The sequence below is a fragment of the Syngnathus scovelli genome, chromosome 14 (genome assembly GCF_024217435.2).
Source record: "Syngnathus scovelli strain Florida chromosome 14, RoL_Ssco_1.2, whole genome shotgun sequence".
NCBI classification, from domain to species: Eukaryota; Metazoa; Chordata; class Actinopteri; order Syngnathiformes; family Syngnathidae; genus Syngnathus; species Syngnathus scovelli.
In genome coordinates, this window is record NC_090860.1 from 11,009,517 (window position 1) to 11,029,586 (window position 20,070).

A 20,070-nucleotide genomic window follows, 5' to 3' on the forward strand; every position below is an offset into this window, starting at 1 on the left:
AGTGGAACGAAGTGCAAATGCTTTTAAATAGAGGTTAACATTTTTTGTAATTTTAGAAACAGACTTTAACTTTGGCTATTTACATATAAATGTTAGTTTTCTGTCAATATGATTAAATATCACTACGTTCTCTTCATAATTTTGGCAAAATACTTTTGCCCTCTCGGCTTTACTTCTGAATGTAATCAATCAGCTGATGCTTTCAGGTGTGTCTTTCCTTGCGCGGGTCCAAGTTGCCCTCTGGAAAGCTCCACTTCTTGGATAAACTTTCAAAACCAAACTAAATGAAACCACTTTCCTCAAAGAAGTAAGCTATCACAACTGTTAACAATTGTATAGAATAGTGCCAATAGTGCCAACACTTTGAAGCTGTCATAACCCTGGAGTCTTCGAATAAGACCGTCTGAATACAAGAAGCATGCTAACTGAAGCTTAGCCTCGTGAAGCTAAGGTATGTTGCTTATTATTTTCACAATATTACTACTTTACCTCACTACTTTGATACATTAAATCGTGTTCATTAAATTGTTTATTTTTGGCTAAACTACCTGAGACTTGCTAGTTTAACCTTTGTCATCTTACTCTATTGTGACCCATCAAACATGGATGGAGAAGTGACGTCACAGTTGAAAGGTCTATGTTGAATGAAGCTTCCTTGTCTTATTTTTGTTTTATACTCATACTAGCTGGTGTAAACTTTATAACCCACTTTTCCTTTGTTATGGTCCTTTAAACACCCAAAGGCCTAATCTTGACACTAGCATGTATGTGTTTCTCCCTGGAATGAAAAGTGATTTATGTCAAAGCTGTGTTTTCAATATCAGTGACTAGAATAGCAATGACCCTACATAACAAAAAAAAAAGCAATAGGTGCAGAATCAGGCATGTTAAGCATTTGAGCCATGATCCATCTTCATCATGAGCTGGTGTGCTCCACACACCTTGCGTTTATTTGTTCATTGTCATTGACCTCTAAGTGTAATTGAAATGATGTAGAGTGACAGGTCCTTCATTCACGCAGAGGTCATTCTTCATTTTGAAGACAAGAACATGCAAAATCCGGCAAGAGAGGCGACTGTGAGAGCCAGAAAATTGGTTGGAGCTCCTCGGAGAGAGCAACTAATCAAGTCCTTATCAGCGCCATAATGTAATGCACCCCCCTCGTATTTGCTGTGAAATGTCACGTATTTGAGCACGGCCTTGCACGAGATGTTCGTCCTTGAGAGCGTACCTTTGGGAAAACAAACGCCACGTGGCTCAAGGGACGGCGTCAAGAAAACCAATCTGGTATGATGATAAACAACGTGACAACGGTGGAAGGCAACGTGACAAATGAGCCAACCCATGAACGTTGCGTGCTGTTCCGAATGAAAGTAAATATTTCATGAAAAAAAATGTCTACAAGAATGGAGGAAAAAGTTTTAATCTTTTATATTTAAGATTTTAATTTTAAATTTAATAGAAAAAAAGGCAACGACGCGTAAAGGCCAAAGGATTTATCAGGAGAATAAATGAAACGCAATGTTTGCCTTTGTCCGATGAAAGGCCAAAGAGGTCCGAGTTCCCGCTTTCTTCCCTCGCCATTGATTTAATTTTTTTATTGTACTCTTACAAGTTACCCCGCAGCTCCATTGATTGGGCAGCGTGACTTTGCGCAACACGGTAAAGAGCAGTGTGGGGTTATCAAAATGGATGACGGTGGGCTAGTTTCAATAATGCTCTCCGAGGAACAATAAACAATTGCTGCGTATTGATCACGGCTTGCACATTCATAGAAGCGCGTATTATAATCGAAAACATAGCAACATAAACATTTTTTTTCTTTCCTTGGCCTCGCTTAAATCAAGCTCTTGCCATTCAGATGCGTTGGCCTCAAATCCAGAGCAAGACGCTAATGCAGCTCACGTGGAGTTATCAATTTAACAAGAGCGCTCTCGGAGGCTTTCCTGATGCATTTTCACTCACCATCAGCATAAACAAGCCTTTTGTTGGACTTCTTTATTTCGCCTCCTTGCTCTGGTCTCAGCACGGAGGCCGTTAAAGTATTCGGATGCAACCATCCACTTCTCGAAGCGCACGTCCACACAATTTACCTCGTCTGATGGAGGTCACCCAGAACAAATGCATCCCTAATGAATCAATCGGCGCAAACTGTATTATAGATTGATTTTGTAGTTTCTCCAACGCAGCATTGCTTGTGTGAAATGAGCTGTAATGAGGCAGATAGGAACAGCGGATTAAGCAATCCCGTTTATTTTTAGCTTTCATCGCTGAATGATTACCAAAAAGCTTGCAGAGGAGATGGAAGGTCAAACAAACTATGCTAGCATGCTAGCACACCACTTAAAATCATCCCGATTATTTTAATCTGATCCATGTTCAAATTGTCACTGCATGATAAATGTTCTAAGCAGGCTACTGCATAAAAGTAATTTAACCTCTGTAATATCCAACCATCTCATTGAGTCATAGGTGAGCTAGAACCTCTCCCAGCAGACTTTGGGCAATAGCCCAACGTTCTGCATCGGTCATCTAGTAATATCAGGCCACTTTTGTTTTATTAAATCGCCATGGAATCTTCCATGGATTATTGATAAGGCAGATTTCGAGAGTAAGAGCAAAAAAACTTCATTCAGGTGTATTATGTAAATCAGTTTTGATCATGTAACATGCACTACTTGTCTGCAACCAGTAGGGGCGCTGTTGATTTAATCTCCACATTTTGATAAGAACAACCTGACATTGGGAAGATGATGCTAACCTTCACAATGACGCTAATCTGCAATGAAGAGTCGAGAGCATTCAGTTAATCGTAAAATTGATCGTTCATTTTATCTCCAGTCAACAGAGAACAATGTTGCCAGGAAGAGCTGTGCCAGGAGGTCTGCAGGGATGTTTCTCAGCTACCCATATCTGACATCTTGTGGTATCTCTTTCGACATTGAGCTCAGTGACCGAATCAACAGCGCTTCAGGTTACAGCCATGTAGTGCACTCCATTATGTCTCAGTTGTTTCAAGATTCAATTAATCGCTGATCAATTGCGTACAATCGGCTAACAATGGGTTACCCGATTGTTGATTTTTTTTCTTTTTCAGTAGATTGGCATTGTGTCAGCATTCTGCAGCCATTTGGGATGTGTTCATAACATGTAGCCATTTCCTTCTCTATTCAATATGCACACTCGGGAATATCTTCCCATGTACGAGCTACGAGATAACACCCGGGAGGCCACAATGTATGTGCGAGGTATGCCAGTCCCCGCGTATAAACAAAGTATAACGATCTCCATGAGCCATCTGTTCTCATTTTTAAGTAGGCGGGTTGGAAATAACATTTTTTTTTCTTCTGCGGAGGAATAATATGAAGCCTTTCAAATACAGTGGCATGTAAAAAGTGCTTTTTTTCTGAAGACTTGCCATGAGCGGGTATTTCATAAGTGAAAGTAGAAATGGATGAAAAATCACATCTGGTTGTTTGGATGCACTTAGGAAAATAAATAAAAAATTCGGTTAATGGAGGTCGATATATCTTGAACAGTGTAGAGAATTTTTTTTTTAAGCTTCAATACCACTTTTTCAGATCGATACCAGTATTTAGGGTAACCATTACATCGATTAATGTTAGACTCGCGCATTCCAAATGTTACACTAATTTAAAATGTAACGCGATCGTAAACCGAGGACCCCTTGTGTTTTGTACGTGTAAATGCACGAAAAGCAAAGAGCAAATTAGACACGGTAAAGAAGGGACTTTATGTGCATTAACTTTCTTCTCCATTGAATGCTTATTTTCTTACCATTTGCCCTGATTTATATCAACATGACATCCATAAGACGAGATAAAAAAGAGTGACTGAGTGCAACCAGAGTTGTGAACTGATCTAGCTAAATCGTAATGAAATCCGCTCACTCGCCATTCACTATTGATTTGCTCTCCCGTGACGCAGAATTCAGTCGTCTACGGCCATGAGCGAGCCTCTTCTTGACAGTCATGGATTGCCGTGCAGGCAAATAAAGATGTCTCTATATGGCTGTTGTGTGTGTGCCAGTGAATTAAAGTCATGTGGGACCCGCTAGCACCATTAATCAATTCTCCAATAAGCACAAGGCTCGGGTCTTGGAAATCCACTGTGCGGCTCAACAGTCATGTTCCTTTGGCCACTGGAGAGTTATTTTTGCATATGTGCTGCTCTTCTGTGAACCCACTGACATTCCCCCCTTCCTCTGTTTTTATTCTAGTGTGGACCTTCACACTCAACCAAAGAAACCATTTTTTTTTATTAGTTCGACTTAATAATAATTTAACTTCCAAATAAAAATGGATGTCATGCTGACTTTTTCTCAAGGCAACTTGTTCTAATGCAACAATGTGGCTTAAGGTACATTTTAGGTGCTATGCTAATCAATTTGACATAATTCAACATTTTGTTTAGGACCCAAATTCACTTTTCCACACACTGGACGGCTTGTTGAGGTTTCCCGCTGCACAAAAATTAATGAGGTCCGACACAAGAGCTGAATGTAAAAGTCTGTTTTTGGAGGAATAGTAATGCTTAGTTTTGACTGACAGGAAGAATAAATGTGGAATACTACAGGAATAAAGTTGGACTTTTGTGAGAAAAGTTTATATTGTTGTGTTGATAATAATAATAATAATAATATAAATAATAAGAATTATAGTGAGTATTTTTTTTCATTAACTGTTACTGATAATAAAATTCTTATTAGATTAAAACTAGAATACAGTCCAAAATTTACGAGCCCAAAAACTTTTGGGGAACTTCTTAGATTAGCCTAATTGCATTTTTTTTCTTTTTTTTTCTTTTTTTTTCTTTTTTTTTTTTAAATAAACACGGCTTACAGCACACCACATTTCTCTAACAGCAGGAAACCCAATTAAAGCAGCCTCTGACCAATCTCCAAGTTTACAAAAGGCAATTCCAAATCAATACCCTGTAAATGGGATTTGATTTTTAAAGATTTTTTTTTTAATGACCACGTGGTTCATTGAACTTTAACTCGTTTTGCTATTGGCACTCAACTTTTGACACATTACTTTTTTTGCTTAAAAATATTGGTCTGACTCCAATTTTTTTTGCCTTTTGTATTACCACTTGACATCAATGACACGAGCAAATGTAAAATTACACCGTGTACAATATCGCACAATACATACTAAAATATCTCTGGGAGAATCTCCAAGAGTAATTATGCACACGCCTACCCTTCCTCCATCTCTCTCAGCAGGAACAAAAAGAAACAATGAGACATTCATATAGAAGAGCTTGCTTAACTCTAAATTTATTCATGATGCTCCCTGGAAAAGCCTTGGAATAAATCACCTCATCTTTCCAGAACCCTCCCCTTGCCCTCTGTCCTCATCCCTCAGAGGAGAGGAAGCCAGGAGAAAAGAAGCATGGAGATAAAAGGCAAGCCAGTGTGAGAGAAAGAGAGAGAGAGGACATTCTGTATTTCCCTCTGAGGTAGATTTTTCTATCAGACTGGGTAACTTCTCACCTGGCTGATTTGCATCATAAACTGTTGTAGAATCCTTCTCGGGGGGCATCAAACTCCGAGCTTTTAAAACTTAGCGGGGCAGTAAACCCAAAGTGGCTCTTTCCGAAGAGCAGAGCCATCCGTGACCCGGCGCCGTAATTCGGAACGCATCTCCGAAAGCCAATTAAGAAGTCTCGGAAATGCATCATTAAGTTTGGACCAGCCTCCGAACAGTGTTGGGTCCAATTACCACAAAGGGACGTGGATATTGGTGCTTGCAGGATTTCCTTCAAATAGGCTCTTACTTAAATACCGTAGATGCCCCGTTTCAATTCCCCACTGTGACGTTTTTACTTACTTTTTTGTTTGTTTGACTCTTTTCTATTTATTGCCCAAGAATTTTTATATCATCTCACTCAAAAGACGCAATTCAATTGAGGAGCCTCTGTTGCTAGCCAAAACAGCAGCAGACGTTCAACACTGGCCGACTGCGTGCAGCGTCTCGGAAATTAAAGTAAACACAAAGACGAGAGATGCTCCAGTACGCGGAGCCCCCCAAAAGCTCCCCGCAGGTTGACGAAGCCTGAGGTCAGATAAAAAAAAAAGATCTTGTAGTTTCTGCAGCTTTGAAAAAGATGAGCTACGCCGTCAGCTGCGAACACAGCAACACAGCTTGTTTATAAATAATATATATAATGGGAAAAGCACGTTGGCAAACGTGTCGGGTTGGTTCAAATAAATCCGACGGAGCGGGACGATTGTTAAGCTCCTTTATTAGAACTGCACACAGACATTCATGGCACGCACTAAGTACACTAAAGAACTGTTCGATACAATAAATTGCATTCTATCTTTCGTTATTTATTTATTATACTGCACCGACTGTACAAAAAAGCAATAAATCTATATTATCTCTCTAAATGCTATGCTATGCTAAGGTGTGGTACAATACTGTACTGTATTGAACTACAAATATATGTAAATAAACATTGGTATTCATGTTATATTTTCTTAAACTTGATTATTGATGTATTTATTTAAGCAAATGTTGGTCTGAAAACACAATTAGTCAGAATTTATTGGAATCACAGGACCAATTGAAAAATGCTGGTGCACTGGAATAGTTGCAGTGTCATCAGGATTTTTTTTTTTATTTGAAAAAAATCTTAAATAATAAAAAATACATCTTTTTGTCACAGGTCAGAAAAGCAGTCGGCGAAGCCAATGGCTTCGGTAACCTCCACGTGTAGGAACTTATACCCCCAATTTCGCTTTAGGTGAGTCATTGGGAACGTTCTTTTATCCCCAGTTAATAAAACTCGAGGAACTCCACTGAAAATATACTTTCCTTCTCCCTCACTCTTTTAGAAAAGGCCTCTGAAAGCACCAAGGTAAGAGAGAAAGGGTGGTGCCATTGTGTTTGGATGTATTGGTGAGTGGTAAAGCGAGAAAGATGCCCGCATCAGAAGAGACTTTAATCATCGGCAGCAGAGCCAGGAATGCGGGCACGGCCGGCCGAGTCTTGAATAGATGTATTGTTCGTGCTCGGCACAAGCAAACAAGAGGATGACGCCAGAAGCAGGTAATTGCAACATCTTTGGTTCTCTTTCACTTTTGCTGATCCCCCCACCATCTCCCTTATCTAAAAGTCACCTAAGCCCAAAGTCTTGCAAAGCCTTTAATTTGGCTTATGTGAAGCTGTCAATTCATTGTTCGACGTTTTTATCTGCCTGACAACTGAATTATCAAAGAATAACAATGAAGGTAAGTGTTAAGTGTTTATTTCAGTTCTGCCTTTGCAATTTCAACCAACTCAGGATTCAACAGGAAAAAAAAAAGTCAAGTCAGTTGAAGTCACTTTTCCAGAACTGTCCAAAATTGCCGGCGATTCAGTTTTGATGGACAGTAGACTTGATTCTTGCGTCGAACTGCACTTCACTTTACTCAAGTCTTTGTAATATTTTGCACCTCCAAATAAGCTAGCCAACATTTTCCCCTTTCACTATGATACAATAGCTAATGAAGCCTCCAGTGAGTATAACTCTACGGAATAAGATAAAGTCCGTATCTCCTGGAACACCTGGGCAACCAGAGCCATTGTTAAAAATGATCTTCCACACTCCATAAGATAAAATTTTTCCTCCTATACAACCAATTTATCAGAATCTGAAAACTTAATGTTCATTCATGAATTGAACTAAAACAAAAATTCAAATTGGAATTAGAGCAAGCCGGCTGCTAGGATGTATTTAGTCGAAGACATGATGAGAGCGGCGCTAAGCGGGAGGAAAGAGCAATGAGGTGGAGGAAAAACAAATTTGGACCATTAATCATGGTTGCTGATGGTGGTTTCCAAGCAGAACTTCTGTAATTGCTTCCCTGCCTCTGACATTCTCATTAACAGCACGCCGGCTTGTCCGTCTCGTCTCTCAACATCTTCCGCGTCGTCTTCCTCCCCGTCTCCCCCCCCCCTCGTTTCCTCTCAAGTCGGTATGTGACTTGTTTAACAAGAAGCAAACGCGCTAGGATAGGATCAGTCTCGCTGTCATTCTCTCAGTTTGGATTGTTTTGAACCTAATCCACCTGAAATTGAGGAGTCAACAAATAAGAATATAACAGAAATAGTTTGGACATTTGTGTAAAATAGAATAAAATAAATAATAAAACACTGTATTTCATATTGAATACGAAGCAGCAATCACCTAATGAATTAATTTAAACAAAATCCTTCTAGAATTGTCTGTACGATTCATAATATTGACTTTGAAAGAAAATTTTGTGGGAAAAAAAAAAAGTCTACAGAAGACGTTCCCAAAAATAGGACAAACCATTACATTTGCAATGAACCAGAAAATACGACAGTGTATCCATTTCTAAAACTTTCAATAGATGGAATTTTGTTACTCAGGTAGCTCGGAGCACTTTAGAAAAAAATAACAGTGTTTGAGCTTAGCAAGTGACTTTCGACAGGCTCACGAAATATCCGGCAATGTCATTAAAAGCCCGTCATGCTCTTGGCGTTATTAAAGAAGGCAAAATCTATTTCTTGAATGGACTTCAGTCCTTTAGCTTTATGTGGGACCTCACCAACGAGAGGCAGCCATGTGTGATCGAGTCAGTCCTCATTTTACTGGCTTATAGTACTTAAAAAGAAAAAAAAAAAGCTACTTTTGTTTTATAAACACATGCGTAATCCTATCAAACGTAACGTGCCAGAGGGCAAAAAGGACAACAAAGCATAAAAATCATAATGCATCTCAAACTAAGACTGCACACACTGTGCTATTAAAAAGACTTTGTGGTCCATGATATATGAGGATAATAAAATATCTTTGCAGCTAGGTCAAAATTACTTGCAAACATTGCACTTGATATTTACAGTCTATTATATTCAAAGCTGCGCTGTGTATTGAGTTTTTTTTTTCTTTTGTAAAGCTCATTTTCAAAACACTCAACACACTCGAACGTTACCTTCATTTTTCAGTTTTTTTCCAGTGGTATGCATCTGTTTGCTCCTTCAACTATGCACCACTTTCTAGATCTTTCTATGAGAGACTTTAAGATGAGGGGTATTATAGCAAAGCCATAGCTTGTCATCTTATGTGTGCATGCCAAAATGAAACGCACGGCTTTTGTGAATAATCCATTTTTCTCTTTGCTAGTCTTCGAATTGCAGAAAGTGGAATTTTCATGCTTGGGTTTTATCTATTATGCGCTAAATAATTTCTTTCCTCTTTCAATCGAATATATACAATGTGATTGCATAAGTGTGCACACCCTCATATGCATGGGATGAGCCTGTGTAATATAATGTCATTGTTTTATATTTGCTAAGGGGTGTGTACACTTTTTTGATTTTCTGTCCACTGTTGCTGCACGGAAGTAGAAGTTCTTAATTGCTTTTAATAACACTCTCCGGGTCATGGCTTTCTGCTTTGGAATTGTCTCGTGTTCCTTCGGGAGGGTCGAGGCCGCGTGATAAAGACAGCGTAGGCGTGACAGCGCACCAAGTCACCATGCTCCACGCTCTGATGCTTTTGAGTCAACGATAGCTGAAGAGTCAGATAGATAGCAAGTTGTGTGGGAGGTTTAAAAAAAAAAAAAAACTTCCTACATTTCCCACTGGTGTAAGGACCATTAGTGGATGTTCCATACAGTAGCAATGGAGCCCTCCAGCTTTTTCTCTCAATGTCATAGCCAACAAAGTCATTAGGGGACTGCACAAAGCTAATTAGCAGGTCATATGAGCATTTCATCATTATCTGGAAATCACATGTAAATCTAATATTGTTTATTGTAATACTGATTAATCTATCTAGATGATTTTTCAATTTATTTGTCTATAAGATTTCAAGCAGGCACTGACTGATGTACTGGCTGGGTAGCTTAGCACTTTGCCATTTCCAAAGAGCATGAGGTTGACTACAGAGTATTTTTTTGGGGAGGGGGGGGTTCAAGCTAAGTGCAACTTCAAGCTCAGAAGATGAGCGAAATGGAGAATAAAAGAAAAAGTCTACAGAACCCTTTTAAAAGCATCATTCCAAAATAATAATAATTAAAAAAATGGAAGATTAGTACGTCTTAGTAAAAATACTCAATGGGTGAAAATTTTCTTTATTTCACTCGTAGCAGGCGAATAAGCCTGACACGTTTATGACCACCAACAGTAGAATGTGACACTTTTTTTTTTAATAAGCCAGTAATCTCGTTCTTACCTGGTCCGCCGACGTTAATTTCCTGTCAGGCATGCGGTAACCGAGTGAGCGCGCACACAAACACAACGTCGTGGAAATGAGAAATTGTAAGAAGCATTCAGAGACCAAACAAAACACGAGAAGGATATTTGGAAGCGTACGTAGCATTGATGCTAATTCTTTTTATCCACTGCGTCGATACAAAATTGACATAAATCATTCTGCACTTGTGATGCTTTACATATTTATAATTCCAAATGTCAAGTAAAACAATCCATTTAGTGAATTAGTTTGATTTATTTTGGTCTCGCTGATGTTCCATCATTCAGTATTCAGTTCAAGTGTCTCTCAGGCTCTGAGATAATTCGACTCCAGAGAATAAATAATGGTCAGCAGTCACTGGAGGCCCGGCGTCCATTTTTCAGTCTCAAGATCAGATGACTCCTAAGCTATCTCGGATTTGTATCATAATTACCTGAAGCCCGCCTTGATAGCTTTGGAAGCCCAAAGAGTTCAAAATTTATAGTGCGGGGAGTTCTCAAAGTTTGAGAAATTCACAAGTTTGGGTTTGGTTAGCTATCAGCCAATCTGTGTTTTCAGACTTTGTTTCTGCAAGATATCAATTAATAATTAAACAAGCACTAATTCGTGGAATTGGCCTGAACTAGAAATGAAAATATCCAAAAAATCTCCATTAATATGCATTTCCGTCTGGACGGGATATATAAAAAGGGGGGGGGGGGGGTGTCATCCATTATGGTTCCTCCCTCTCTTTTGTGTCTTCCCCCCTTACGATGTGCTCGTCAAGCTCATTTGTCGGATCCTGATGAGTCTGTTTGGGATGTGCATTGTTAACTTGGGTCGTGGGGGCCTTGTTTCACGGCTGAATTATCCTCGAAGCGCGGGATCCGACCCTTGATTAAAAAGTAAAACGAAAACAGCCCGTGGAAATTGTACGAATGATGAATAGCTGCGCTCAGAGGGACTTAATAGCATTTGATGCAGGAGAGCCAGCATAAATGTGTTGGCTGGCCACCAAAAAAAAAAGTGCATCCAAGCATGGCGGACGCATTGTCATGTTTGGACGCATGCATGCAGAGGCAGTTTGGCTTCGGAAAGCCTTTGATGCTTACAATGTGGGCGGATTTGATAAATCTGAAGCTTATAGCCTTTGTTTCTCTTCTTATCGTTTGGGCAGGGCGAGCGCTGTCGTCTATCTCAGGTCTGCCACGGATGTAAAGACTAAATTGCGTTTTTGAAAAATAGGCTTACACATTTTCAACACGTTTTTGTCTAAGTGGCTTTGAGGTTGTTTTTTTTTTTGCAGTGAAAGTGTTGCACTTGATGAACCACTAGTGTTGGAGGAAAATCTAGAATGTGTTGGAGCAAAAGTAACACAAAGCAAGGAACACACACACACAGACACACAAACAGTAAGTGAGCCAAATTTGGGCATCGTTTCCACTCTTCGAATCAGCGTCGGCAAAGGACTAAAAATATTATAAAATAATATTATATATAATAAATAATAAAATAAATAAATAAATAATAATAATATAACAATTATATTCTATATAATACATAATAAAATAATAATATATATATTAAAAAAAATGTTTTATTGGTGACAATCATTCTTCTTATCCGGCTGCCTGGTATCGTCTTTCCTCATGTCGACTGTTGCCATAGTGATTTGACACCAACATGTGGTCCATTCAGAAACCTTTTCTGTATTTTAATCCCCAGTTCCATTTTTCTCATAGCAAATTCTGTCACATCAGACCAAAAAGTTATTATATTAAAAAAAAAAAAAAATCAGTTTTGAGAATACTTTTCTCTTGTCAATACACTCAGTCATATTAATCTCGAAATATCAATGAATACCAGTGGGCAGAAAATAAAAACAAAATCTTCAAGAAGGAACGTAATCAAATCCCAATTTAATTAGGTGGCAGTTGTATGCCTTCAAGCAGCGTTATCAAGCTGACACAGCCCTGCGATTTGCTTGACTGTATAATGGGGGTGTCACCCGCAGCGGCGGCCATTATGGACGATTGCTCCAATACGATTTTCTTAATCTGCAAATTGCCTGTTAGGATTTCAATGCAAGAAGATTTTGCATGCAGACACAGAAGAAAGTCTTGCACGGCCCAACATCAATCAAATCGTATTTACAGATAAGCAAACAGTTTGAATCTTCAAAAGCACAAACAAAAGTGGGAAACCATTTTTTTTTTTCCCCCTACTCACTCAATTCGCCATCGAAGCGGCTTTGTGCCGTACAATGATTTTCTCTCTTCTCCGCTCCCTTCAATCTTACCACTTTAAGGCTGCCTGACAGCCTGTCAATAAAAGCGGCATTTTTTTTCCACCTACCTCTGAAATTGCTTCCTATACCTTTGTTATAGTGAGCCGGCCGCGATCCCGATCCACAACAAAAGCGAGATCCCCCGAGGTGGCTACTCTTTTACTAGCTGCTTGAAGTTGTTTAGCTTCCTAAACGCTTCCTTTGATTGATCATCTGAAAACGTTTTACTCGTTTTGTTTGTCTGAAATGCTCACTTGTACTGTTATGGTATTTGTTTTAAGACTTGGTGAAGTAGCCTGTGGCTCATGTCACGATGCGGTCTGACTTCTCTATAACTGTGTTCTCTTTGAACTCAGTACATGACAATCCATGTCTAGCACAATCGGCACGATCACAATTCAGACCTAATTACAGGGAATAAAATGAGCAATTCATTTGTCTGATTAGTTTGTAATCAGTTTTTTTCCCCCTTGAAAGTATCGGCCTTGGCCTCAAAAAATTCGTATCGGTCGGGGCCTAATTTATACTGTCATCAATTTCTATGGGAAGAATTGTTATGAAGGGATTACGTTTGACCTTCCGGTTTGTTATATACTGGCCGTAGTTCTATCGTTCGACTTGGATCTAGATGATAACTCCTCCAAGCATGCTTTCATCAACTTTACTTTGTGCATACTGGAAAAAAATCACGATAATAATGACATTAATTAATAGTAGTAATATAGTTTATTTATTTGTTTATATACAAATATTTTTAAAAAATCATGATAATGATATTAACCAATAATAGCAATATTATTAATGAATTAATTAATGAATTAATTAATTATTTATTTATTTTATTATAATAGTCAAGACGTTCTCCAAACTGCTCCCTGCTTCATCTGACTCAAGACTCAAGTCAAATCCATAAAGTTACTCAGCTAATGACATAATTTAAACCATTTCAGTTTAGCAGTGAAGGCTTCGTTTTTGTGTTTTCTTGTTTCTCCGTTGAAATTGTTTTTTTCCGGTTGCTTTGAGCTCAATGTTTTGGAGCTGTTCCTCCTGTCTGTCAACTGCATACCTATTAGTTTTAGCTCTTCTGTTTGCCCTCGGGTTTACAACCTGTGACTTGTTCGGGAGATTAGTTCTGCTGGAAAACTACTCTAGATGTTTAATGCGCGTTCTGCATGTCCATAGATTTTACTACAGCATACAAACGAGCTCTGATGAAGACCTATAAAAGCGACAATAACAAAACTCTCAAAAGGTGAGAAGAAACAGAATGTTCCGTAGTTCATGGATGATTTTTTTTTTGTTAGTTGTTCGGAACTAATTTGTCAATAATGGAAAACCTTGATGGGATCAAGTCAGGTGAAACCATCTAATAATATTCTTACCTTGAGACTTTAATACAATGGCTTTGCTTTAGTATGATGTGAAATTACACAGAAAATAGTTTTTGTAGCGTCGCGCTAGTTAAATACAAGGATAAATAAAAAAAACCAGACAATTTGAGCTGAAGTAGCCTTTTAGATGAAAAAGAAAAATTTTCAATAATCTGACAATAATACTTTACTTGCCTTGAAGTTTTTCAGTGGATGATATTTTCATTGACGTGCGCCGTTGTGGGAGTGAACACAGTCGACTTCACACAAAATCGGTGGGCGCCCAAGATAATATTTTTATACAAACATTTAAAAAGACACTTCAATAGTATAATAATTCAATAGCAACACTACTTTATTGATTCGACTGAGCCACCGCAGCAAAGTGTCCCGTGAGACGAGACGATGACCAGCAGCGAATAGATTGTGACATATCTGTTGCTGGTGTGTCAAAGACCCTCGGGCATCCAAGTCCACAGTTGGATACGAGGCACTAAACGAAGACAAGACCTTCCTGCTTGTATGAATAATACAAACATCATTTGCATAGCCATCTGTACGCTCTTGCCACCTCCTGTTAAGGGATTCCGCTTAACCTACAAGTGGATAGGTCACACTTATTATTATTTTTTTTTGTACTACACAAAACCTCGTCTGCATGCTTCAATAATCGATAACGTCATTTCTTGTTTTGCTTGCATTGCGGCACGGTCTTCATAAGTGACAGTGAAGTAAACAAACGTCGGATGCGCTCCGTATTTGAGTAAATCAACGCCCCTGGTCTCCATTTGAGAAAATCATGCTAATTACTTTCCGAGAGGCAATTTAAATGGAAAAAAAGATTGGGAAAAACATGAAACGTGTCTCCTTCATTTTGTTTGGCGATCAGTTTGGAATGCCATTTACAGCTCCATGGAGGAATGCTAATCTATTTTACAACCTGGATCAGCTATTATATATTTTTTTTAAAATCTATTTTTTATAGATAGATCTAACTGGAATGTATATATATTATCATGCCCATCTTGTTCCATTCATCACAATTAACCTATTTCAATGTTTACGATTATGAAAGAACTACAGTAATCTTTTGTTCCCCTCACAATTGACAAAATCAGCCGGCAAAATGCAATGTTGTTGTTTCGATCGGCGCTCCCCAAGGCTGTCCTTTAGCGAGACACAAAACCCCCCTAATTGCTCCTGATGAGCCGGTTGTGATTGTGGTGATACACTCGCTGAGAAGAATAAAGCAAGGACTCTGAGCAAAAACAATCCGCTGATTTGTAATTAGTAGCAAACATTGGGAAGTAAAAAAATATATATGCGTATATAATTTGTCATTTTAATTTTTTTTTCCCCTCATAAAAACATAAAGACCCTGTTTAGTGAAAACAAATATTTTCTAAAATTGACACAACACAGAGGAGAGTGTTGTTTACAACTACAAAATAATGAAAAAAAACACTTAAATATCTCCACAATGAGTCCATCCTTCTCAATCTTCGCACGTTTCCTGGCAAACTAAAATCTGAGCCCATTTTGATTATTCAGCCATGTGCTCATACATGTTGATTGGTTATGATAAAAACCTGACGCATCACATTCCGTCTTTTAACAGCAGAGAGAGAAAAAAAAAAAAAACAGCAGTCACATAAATGCACACAAGCAGATTGGTAATGAGAAATTACTGTTGGAGTGAAAAAAACATCACGCCTTGAATTGATGCCCAACAGCAGCACGTCTCCGCTGTGCTCCATCTCAGGAGATAATCGCAGATGATTCCAAGACTCATTTGATGATAAACGCCGACAGTAAATGTCAACACTGCGGCGCCGAGTAAAAAACAAGCGTGCTGAAGGCATTCATGAGAGGATTCCAAATTCCGAATGGAAGCCTTTAGCGTCTCACAAGGCTCGTGGTGTCCACTCGTACAATAATCAATGTTTTCCCTCAAACCCGGCCTATAGATCACACGATTTTAATTAACTCTCCTGCAGTGTCTCCGCACGCATACATAAGCTCGGCGGACCTCCTGATAACGTGACCTCGGAGGCATTGCAGCAAGGCTCTTCATTAGCCAGTGAATTATGAAAAATGTTCATTACTAGCGGAACTCATCGCCCTTTTGTAGCCTCCATTATTTTGCCATTTGGCCCAAGATCCCTAAGAAGAAAATCCGTGTTATATTTGACATGCTTGATAGTTTTAGTTTCATTATCGGCGCCATTATTGTTAACTTCCAATTCACCTGAAGTTGTGGCTGTAAAAAAATCTGTGGACAAAATGCAATGGAAAAACTGTAACCCTAAAGAGACGATGACCATAGAGCAGGAAATAGTCGTAATTACGTCATGTATTAATATTTTGGATCTCTCAGCAAGATTTATAAAGCCATGTCAGAATCACTTGAAATGCTGAAAGGAGTCTCTTGAAGTCTCTTGAGGGATTTCTTTTTTTTTTTTTTTATTATTAAATCCATGCTGCCATGTCGTCCTTTTCTCAGCAGGGTTGTGTAATGATCTTGCTTGGCGCCACCTCAGCTGTCAACCTCAGTAACTCGACGCTGTAACCTCATGTAGTAATTCTCATCAGCGCTAGAGCGCCAGCCCTTCAGGCAGAGAGATTCAGGGAGCCGTGAAACGAGATGTGGACCGCTGCGGGTGCCCCGGCACACTTGAATGGTGGCTGACGTAGTGAGGAGAGGCGCACTGACACACAGGTTGCCGGGGATTAGGCTGAGGGCTGACAGATTGTCTCCAAAGACTTATAGAGAACGGAGGAGAAGAAAAAAAAAAAATCTCAGCGCAAAACTCTCGTCTCGCTTTTTGTTGTTGCTGGAAGATTAAAGGCAGATTGAAAACACAATCGACTTCCAGACTAGAATAAGAGACGGGAGAGAAGGATTAACTTCATAAAAGAAAAATACAGTGAAGTCAATTTTCTGAATGATCAGATAACATTTGGTGAATGCAACACATATATGGATCGGTTCATTAACTAAAGAGAATCAATCAATGAATTGAGTGTGATTAATGCGTGACTAAAACTCATATCATGAAACGCAATTCTTCAATGAACATCATGCAATTAATCCGATTAAAACATTTGCTTCATTACATATGATCTGGATATTAGCCTGATTAAATCCATCCATCGTCTATTTGCAATTCATCACGTCCTCGGCTCAAACCGCAATTAGCGTCATGGCCTCTTCTTATACACATATGAAATGTGCAACCCTGCATAAAACATCTACTCGTCCATATATTAACACTTAGATAAAACGAAAGCGGTCGATGTACGCCTGTTGGCCCATATGCATATTATTTCAAGGGTCTGACTCATTCGAGAAAATTGTGTGGCGTCGCTCTGAACTTAATTCTACCTCACGAGAAAATATTCCATATTTCTGGTGCACTGTATGAAGTAAATTCAATTTTTCTGTGACCAGTCATGGAATATTTCTGACACACCTTGTAATGTATTTCTAATGTACTCAATAGTTGCAGTTTTGGAGTTACTTCCTTAACACGCCTAAAATGGAGTTTGGTACCATAAAAAAAAAGTTTTTTAATATAAATGCTTCATCAGTGTGATTTGAATGTTAATGTAGTTGAGAAATACTTTAATTTGTGTCATTGAGTCTTGATTAATTAATTCTGAATGCTCTTGTTGAAGCCTGTTGAAAAAGATATTTTCAGGGACGGTGATTGGGATGAGGCAAAACCTTGTTTTTGTCTTCTTATCACCGCCATTGAGTTTCCGCTGAGTTTCCTCCTCTCAGCTCAGTGAATACTCAATAATGCGAAAGCCTTTGCTGCTGTCTTGACATCAGTTTGATATTTTTTCAGAAAATTCGAACAATTTCAGATCGAGCGGTTCAAGTAGGGTGAGGACAAAATGTCCTAATCAAGAAAGTCTCCATTTAGTCTGCATTAAATATCAAGTTGGATAATTATGCCTGAAATATATTATAAGTATAGTCTTAAAGTTTTCGTAATTAGGTTTAATTAAAAATGACCATTTTAGAACCGCACCGCATGATTTCATATTTTACCTGCCTATGGTGAGCTCATTATTACAGATTTCCTCCTAATCAACTCGTGTCGAATAATGCTAATATATCCCAGAAAATAAAGTTCAGCTGTTCTATTAGGCTTCGGTTGACATTTCTGTAGAATCCCACAGCGACCTTCTACAGCATCGTTGACAGGTCAAGTGAAAATTCCAAGAGTTGCGATGTGAAGAAGCTAAAGCATCATTTCTAGTTCAACAAATGAGATTTTTAAAAAAAGTCAGTAAAGCCATGGGATGTTTTTCTGGCAGACGAAAAAAGAAAACAGCACTATGAAAGGCTGAAATGATCTGAATTCCTTTTATCGCACCACGCAGTCTCATCCTCCGCACTCTCATCAGAAACCGACGCTTTCACAGTTCAGGGTCAGTCTTTGGATCTTTGCGCTTACGATTGACATTTCTCTGCGGCTCCCAACGGGGACCCAAAAAAGCGGAAACTATATCGACCACTTTATATGACAGACAGGCGGGTAACGCCCCCCTGAGTCATATTTTTTTTGGAATATGCTTGGAATTCCGAATATAAAAAGAAGAAATGTCATGATCCACCGGGTAGTATGAAGTCGCCCGACTTTTAATATCACTGTCACACATCGTACGGCTGCGAGTGAATTGATCAATGTCACAGTTTAAAAAAAATAAGAAAATTCAATTCACACTGGAATATTAATAAAAGCCTCGCTCTCATACCTGCTCGGAGGCCGTAACGAAAGACCTGGAGTAAATTATTAACCGACTCTGCAGCTCAACTCAGCCTTGTGGAGCTTAAAAGCTGTCAAGATGGCAACTTTTTTTTTTATATATATTCTATAAATATTTCCAAAGTGCAGTTGTTCCACTGAGTCACGCCAGTCCTGGATGGAAAAAGTGGAAAATGGTATTTTTAAGAGGTAAATAAATAGTTGCAGGAGTACCATCACGTTCAAAATCAGTCCACCTTGATACACACAAATACACACACACACTGATATAAAGTGAAAAGTGCATTTTTAAGATGAACAACAGCAAACAAAAAAGAAAGAAGACTCGATAAATACAATTATGAACCGAGAGGCAAGGGAATAAGGAAAATCCTCTGTCTTATCCTTCTTGGCTTATTTTTGATTGAAATCTGGACTCTTATTGGACAATATTTCTCTTGGGATGTTAGGTCAATTTCCAAGTTGTTTGTTTAACTCGTACGATGACATTCGACATATACGAGGCCCGGGAAATATATCACAATGAATTGTATTGGACGCCATCTTTTATTTTCCCACGTAACCTTTATTGAGCCCATTGCACATATTTTAAATGAGAAAAGTTGCCGTAACCTTAAATACTGTGAAAATGTCACACAAAGAAGACACACAAAGGTCAATTATTCGACGGGTACCCTTTGCCAGCTAATGGAGGGGCGTGTAATTGTTTTTCCTGCCACTTGACATCAATGACACCGATAGATGAACAAAAATCAATGATTTGTAAATGAATAATTTTCAGTCTAATGAATGAAGTGAAATTGGATCATTTCCAGCGAGCCCAAATGTATCTATTTACAGTTTAATGATTAATATCATAAAGTTTTATAGGGCGCCGTTGTGGTATTTATGTGCAGCAGGGCTCAGTTCCTCTCTATTTTTTTTTCAAGTACGCTTCTGTTCACGTTTAGAGAAAATATGATAATGATTCCTCATTCCAAACAACAGCTGAGCAGCTTGTTAACAATGAGGGGAGTGTTGGCATTTTAGTTGCGGGACCGCTGGGATAGAACAGTCGAGATTTTTCTTTTTTTCCCCATTTCATGCTTTTTTTGACACTTTGGCGAGCTTTTAATGACAATGTGACTCCGGAGCCGTCATAGAATTTCCTGAGGGGGTAGAAAGTATCAAAATAGAGGAAATGAGAGATGAAAGTGGAGGAAAAAGAAGGAAAGTTCCTTCGGGTTAATATTTATTTCCCTGTCAGAAATGTTCATGTTGGTTTGTGGAGCAAGTTTATCTCAACTTTATGACTTTCCCTTGGCAGCCTCGCCGTCAAGTATAATAAATATATAAATATAAGTATTGTGCTAAGTCAGATGTGTTATGATTAATTACTGTCAATTAAAGCATCCTTTAGTGATTTTTAAAAAACTATCTGCTG